The following is a 7,109-nucleotide window of genomic DNA, read 5'->3' on the forward strand; positions in this document are numbered from 1 at the left end:
TGGCATTAGATTTCTTATCCTATTGGAGAGGAAGGTCACTTAATATACTCTTCATCCTTATGAGGAAAAAAATGCGGATGGTGGATGTATATCTATGTTTTTATACTTGTATTACCTGAAATCTTTTCTGCAGTAAGAAAGATACAGGAGAGTGAATTATTTATGTCCTCTCATAGTCTTAGGAGCGTAAAGGGAGCTTTTTTACCCAAGGGATTTTTTGAGAAGCCAGCTTAGCTTAATTTTGCAATAACTGGCTCCTAGAGTCATATCTCTACCCTACTGTGCCTACCAGCTCTTATTGTGTAGGGACACAGGCTGTAGCAGTGCTCAGCTTGGACCTTAATATTGACCTAAACAAATATTAATACCAATAGTAACTTATGAGGATGGGAAAATGAGGCAGACAAAGACACAATTCTGCTCTGTCTATAGGTCATGTCTGTGTTGTTCAAGGCTAGCATCCTTTGGGAAAGAGCATGTCTATCCATATCTACAGAAGCTGGTCATGTAATTTCTGTAGTAGTGAAAGGTGCAGGGGGCTAGATGATTTTTAAAACATTGCATAGAGGATGAATGTTCTGTGCCTTGTGGCATGGCACAAAGGTGGATTGGAGGCTTTTGAGGTAGTGTTAAGTGCCTGTCCTGGACAGAGGCAGAGTAATTTGCCTCTTCTCATGCACAATTTCTTCCTGGATTAACCCTTGTGTGAATTACTCAGCTAGCTCTGCTTAGGTTGCTTCAAGGATGGAATTAACTATAACTAGAAAGGAACGTAAGTATTGTAACTGAAGTATGGATTATGCAAACACCGGGGTCTACATTAAATAAGGAGCAAGTTAGACTTGTAGGTTAGCCACGGGGAGGACTAAATCCCATATCAAGAAACAATCTGACCATTGAATTTAAGTAACTTCCTTCCTTCTCTGCTTCACATCTTTAATCTTGATGCCAAAAAAAGAGACACACAAGTTCTCTAAATTCATAGCAAGGTATTTACATCATGCCTCTCTCTTGACCTTTTTGTCTTCCATCCATTGACTTCTTTCTAGGTCCCTGACAGTATGCTGAGGAGTCATTGTATTTATTAGGATCCAGTAATTCATTGCATACCATGCATTCTTCCAAGTGATGCACTTCTGATTATTCCCTTGGGGATTATTCAAGCAATACTGATGTTGGGAATATACATTATGATTGTTCAGGTTAATAGCCCAGTGATTAATTAGACATTCTTGGAAAGTAATTGATTGTATTAATTGTTTCACTGAACGGCCCTCCCAGCACTGGCCCAGAGCTTCTGCCGTGGCAGCACCAATGGGGCGAATTGCTGCCAGCTGTTGTGCCACAGCTGTTGGATCTCCTTGTTTTACTTTGCCCAAGGCTGGGATCCGCTGCCATTGACACTCCTTGACTCTAATTCCTCCAGGAAATCTGTGATAACTTCTCTGAGTAGAATTGGTGCTGAGGCATGGGGAGCAATGTGGAGCTGGCAGGGCTGAGGATTACCTGCTCTTTGGCACTGACCAATATTAGGTTACTGGATAGTCTCATTCAGTGCAGCTGAAAATAGGGCATTTTGCAAAACTCTATTAATTCTCAGAACAGCAAATGACTTAGTGAAAGTCATATTGCTCAGAGAGAATGCAGCTGTGATTCAGAAGACTCTCACAACTGCTGAAGGTGAAGACTAAATGCCTTGCAATAGTGAGAGAAAGGAGAATGACAGGGTCTAATATGACCAGCTCTTATGTCATGTACACCCGCACACCTTATAGAGAACATTGCTCAAGTATTTAAGCACTGCTTTGCTACACACATAAGGAAAGCAATCTATTAAAAAAATACAAAAGCAAATACAAATCAGGAAAGCTTCTCTTGTCTTAGAGTCCCTGTAGGGAGATGTTTTGGGTGTGGAGGAGCTGAACTCTTCCTTGCTGCTGGGTGAACACACACGTCTGTGTATATGTGTCAGTCTGTGGCACATGTGGAGTGATACAGCCTTTCAGAGAGATAAGGTAAGATTGGCTTTAGAGAGCCATTAGGTAATAACCTCAATTAGTCTGAACCGGAAAATAGAGTATATGTTTACTGGATGAAAATGCAACATCACTGCCAAGAAACAAGTACCACAAAGAGCACACCTTTGTTTTCGGTGACTGAAGAAAATCATTTGGTACTTTGGAATCAATAAATTTGGCTTAAAGGATGCAGCTCAAGGCAATCTGAACTAATCATTGTTTTAAAAAGCATATAAAATTCAACAAAACGCTTTAAAAAAGAGATATCTCAGTCATGACATTAATGTCAGGGAGAGTAAAATCTTCTTTGAACATCCTGCCAACTGCTAGTCACTTACTGAAGTTTTATAGCATTAGCTTAGTAGTGGCAGCCTTCTGTATCTGTCACATCTTGTTTTATTTGCATCAGAGGCTATAATTATATTCATACAAACTTTACGTCATTTTAAAATCTGAAAGCGGCCCCTGATTTACGTTCCCTACAAGGCAATTCTTTCTCTTCTGGATGTAATATGTCACAGAGGAGAGTGAAGCTGCAACATTGCTGCCATCCTTCTGCCTCCTCCAAGCATACCTCCAGGACACTGCAGATACATTAAACAGGAGCAGCGAGCCCCGGCTTCTCTCTGCTCGTTTGCAGTGCTCACACGCAGGGCAGTGGGAGAGCCCTAATGGGGCTGGGGCAGCACTGTGACTGCAAGAGGGCTTACATTTTAAAGTAAGAACAGAGAGGGCATGGGGGCATTGCAAACCCCTCTGTCCATATCCTGCCCGCTTTTGGCTAAAGCAGTAACATCCTTGCTCGAGCTTCATCCTCACTCATGAAATATCTAAAATAAATTTTGGACAATAAAACTTTTCTGAGAGAGCAGACATACACCACCAGTGCTCCCATTTCAAAGGCACTGGTGTGAAAAACTTTGCCTCTAAACTACTGAATTTTCCTGCAGTCTCCCTGACTTCATTTCTACAGAAATTCAGCTGCACACCCTGTCAACATGCCATTAGCTGACTAGAATGATAGGGCTTTTGGCTAAGAGACTAAAATGCAGATTTATGGCCTGTGATGATTCTCCCTAGGATCATTTCCCAAACTGTCATGCAGAAGTAGCAGGCTGACACTGTCCCCCTACCATATATATGTTTTGACAACTTTCTTCAAGCTGGCTTCTTATCGTTTCTTAAAACTCATTTAAAAAGAACTTTCTGAAAACCCTTGGTAACGTCAGTTAACGTGAAGCCAGCTTTCAGTTGCTTAACAAGGGTTTGAGGTTGACTGGCATGTAAAAAGGAAAAAGAAGGAACCTTGAGAAAAAAATTGAGCTGAATACTCACAGAAGTATTTCTTATGGACAAATATTGCATGGGTTTAAGTTTCTAAATGAATTGAGTTTATACATTTTGGAGAAACAACTGTGAAAGGAAAGCCTGATGTCAGAACCATTTCAATCAGTGACAACATGTGGAAATGCAGGCTTTGTGACTTTTTGCCTGTTTTTATTTTATGTCATTAACATGGGATCAGCATGAGCAAACACTCATGTGGGGCCATGGGCCAGTTCACATCTCTGCTGTGTTCACCCATGGTCTTTGCTGAAGTCACGGTTGGTTCAATGCATGGCCATGTGAGAGCAATGGCTGGAAAAGCCACAATTAGATCTGCCTGACAGGTCTCTCCTGAGGTCATGACAAGGACCTTCACAGAGAGCAGCACCAGGTGGGCATCAACCCCTTGGTGTTTCCAAGCCACCACCGGATCTGAATTTTCCAACATCTTCCCAGCTAAAAAAGTTTCCCTCTGAAAAACCCCTTCCTGCCTACATCATGTCATTTTCCCAGGAGCATCTGAGACCCTCCAGGGATGCGTTGAAGTTTCTGAGGAAACGTGGGTCACGGTAAGCTGCAGGAGGAGTAGGCCTCTGAAGCCAGTGCCCAGCAAGTGGGGCTGAGGAATTTACAGCCCTCGTAGTGCTCATACTTTATTTCTCCCCACAGCCGTGCGAGTCTTCTGTGTTGTGTCAGCAGAGATCTCGAACACGAGAGCAGAGTGCGTTCCTGTGCCTTGCTTGCTGCTGTTTTTCCAAGATTCCCATCTCTGAACTCGGGCACGTTTCCCTCTTGCACAAGGTGTGTGGATGTCATGGGTTCAAGCGAGTGGGGGCAGGGGTTGTCCCTGGGGAGCAGAGGGGAGTGGGGCTGCCATCACCCTGGAGGGAAGTACAAACCAACCCACCGCCCCAGTCGCCACTGGCCCCAGGACAGGGGGACTGATGGCCCCCAGACCCTCCCAGGACAATATGCATTTCTGCTTTGCTCATAAACAAACTTATCTAAACCACCACACTTTATACCCACTTAAAATTCTGAATACCTTTTCATTTATCTAAAGCTTGCTGAGGTGAGTTCCTATAAGGGAAGACTTATTTCATTTCCATGAAATGTTTATATTTTCTGGGAAGTTTCTCTCTCACCTCTTTAAATTTTACTGCAGTTGGCGTGCAGCCTGTAGTAGGGTCCTCCCAAGGAAGCTGGTGAGGCAGAAAGGTTCAAGAGGGACTATAAATTTAAAACTTTCTGGGTTAGAATAATTTAAGTGCAGCAAGTTCTTAACCTTAAAGGATCAATACTGAGGGTTTTTCCTTGTAGTGCGGTAAAACTCAAGCTAAGAAAAAAAACCCCAACAAAACCCAAACCCAAATCAAAACCAATTCCCCCCAATCCAGATTTAAAGTAAATAAAGGCTGTATATGAACAGGGGATTGATACTGAACTATGTTTCTGGAGTTTCAGATTCCATTGTCCGAAGGATGTCTGTTTTGGCTGTTCAGGAGAATAACCATCTCAAGAAAGTGTTTTACAAAGAATATAAATACCCATAACCTAGTACTCATCCTTGCAAAACGGATGTAGTTCTCTTTCTGCAACTAGTTTCTTTGTTTAAAGTCTGGAAGGGACTTGGCCATTTCAGCACAGATTTTTGGAGCTGATTAGGGCTGGTTGATCTGGTATGTGCCCATGGGTGAGTGTGTTGCTGTACAGATGACTTCTCTGAATTACACCCTGCTGTACTTACATTTTCTGACCAGTTTTCTGAGACTCTGGCTTAATATCAGGTATATGTATGCCATTTTAATTGTTTTATATCCTCTTGTACGGCATTTGTATTAAAGAAGGCATTGACCAACCTGCTACCTTCTCAGAATATTAATGCATAGCCTCAGTGAAGTATCTTGCAGTATATTCCGGCATCCATATTTGTTTTGGAAAAAAACCCCAATATCTTCAAATGAGGTTCACAAACTGTTACCAAAAACCACAGAACAAATTCCAGTGCAATACGAAAATCTCAGCTGTTGTTTCTCCAGCAGGTATGTAAGGTAAATGCAACTCAAAAGAAATATTAAGATGCCATATCTAGAAGAATAGATACCACCTTTAGCAGAATATGTGAGATCATCAATCTCATATGGGAAATATAGGGCCCTGAGGTCAACATTTGACAAATAGTGCAGGAGAAACTGTTTTATAAAACACAAATTCCCATTTAGCCTCTAACACTTCACACAGTCTCCAACAATAATTTTCAGTCTGAAACCTCTGTCCTCTGTGGGAGGATGATGCTGAGTCCCCTTTTTACATGGGTAAAAATGACAAGGAATGGAAAGAGTCAGTGCATGCCGCATTCGAGCTGTTTTAAACACTTGTTCCTAACAGCCTGGCCCAAAATAAAAACATGAGACCTAAACAATCAGAGCAAACTAGAGTCTCTGTTTTGGAACTCTCCAGGAGCAGCCCTGTAGATAAAATTCCTAAATCAATCTTCTGGATGCCCTTACTTGATCTGGGATTACAGAGAAGCTCCTTTTGGCATTTTACATAGAAACTCCATTTGTAGATGCCAAGAACTGCTCAGAAGAAATAAAGAATGCCTTGTGTGATAGTGACAAGGCTTTCTACAAGGAAAGTATCATCTTTACAAACCAGATGTGTAGCACAGAACCACCCTGTATGCACTGTACTGGGCATTTCACTCAGTCTGCAGATCCACCTGCCTGTCTGCTGTTATTTCTGGCAACACTCAGTGCCATGCCTGCAGAGGGTGTAGGGCTACACTCCCTGCCCACCTGTGGGGCACCAGTGCAGGTGTGCAGTGATGACAGTAGGTGACTGTACTGCCAACCGCAGCCCGATTCGCAGGCTCAGTGCCTCCAGAAACACCATCCTGGTCAGGCACCTTTTTCTGCAGTGACAGTCCTAGCTTTGCTGGGGTTTAGGAGACATAACCGAATGCAATTGAATCTATGTAAAATTCCGAGAACAAACTGACACCTCTATATTCTAAGGGCTTGGGATACAGGGTAGGAGTGGCAGGGTTTCTCTCCTGATAGAAACATTTAAATTGGGAGTATTCAGTGAGTCTTGAAAAAGGACTAAAGAAACCAGTGTCTTAGATTTAGCTATTGTCTAATAACCCTACTCTGTATATTTCCTGCCAGTTTTTTTTCTGGCATAGTTTGTAACTCACAAAATCGTGTCTGGGCAGTGACACAAACTGTGAGTTCATACTCATAAATCCCCCCTTGACCCATCCGTGGACCTTCTGAGAAGCCAAAAAATAGCAGAGATAGAGCAAAGTTCATGGTGCTTCTAGTCATATCAGCTTCAGGTGAACCTGGTCTTATCTGTCACCAGCCAACTGAAACCAACAGGGACCACTTACCAGCAGTAAGGTCCACCCTTGACTCTCCAGTGTGCATGCAGCCATTGCCTCTGTGTTTTATCCAGAAAAAATACCCAAACATCTTCTAGATGAGCATGTTCAAGCCAGCCACAGCCTTTCCTTCAGATGAGTGACAGCACCGCATGGCAGAGGTTTGTGAAGCTGCAGTGTGGCAGGAGCCAAGGCAGAGTTCCATGCTAACATACTCTGTCCTCCCACAGCTTTCAAGATAAGAAGGCAAGCATGGTATTGATTTACCTAGTAAAAGTGACAGCTCCCAACATGTGGAACCGATCCCTGCTTGTCACTCAGCCCTGCTCATACAAGGCTGCTTGTATGTATGAAGTTATTAAGCAGAAACAGCCTATCAG

Source organism: Coloeus monedula, assembly GCF_965178545.1.
Source record: "Coloeus monedula genome assembly, chromosome: 21".
NCBI lineage: Eukaryota > Metazoa > Chordata > Aves > Passeriformes > Corvidae > Coloeus > Coloeus monedula.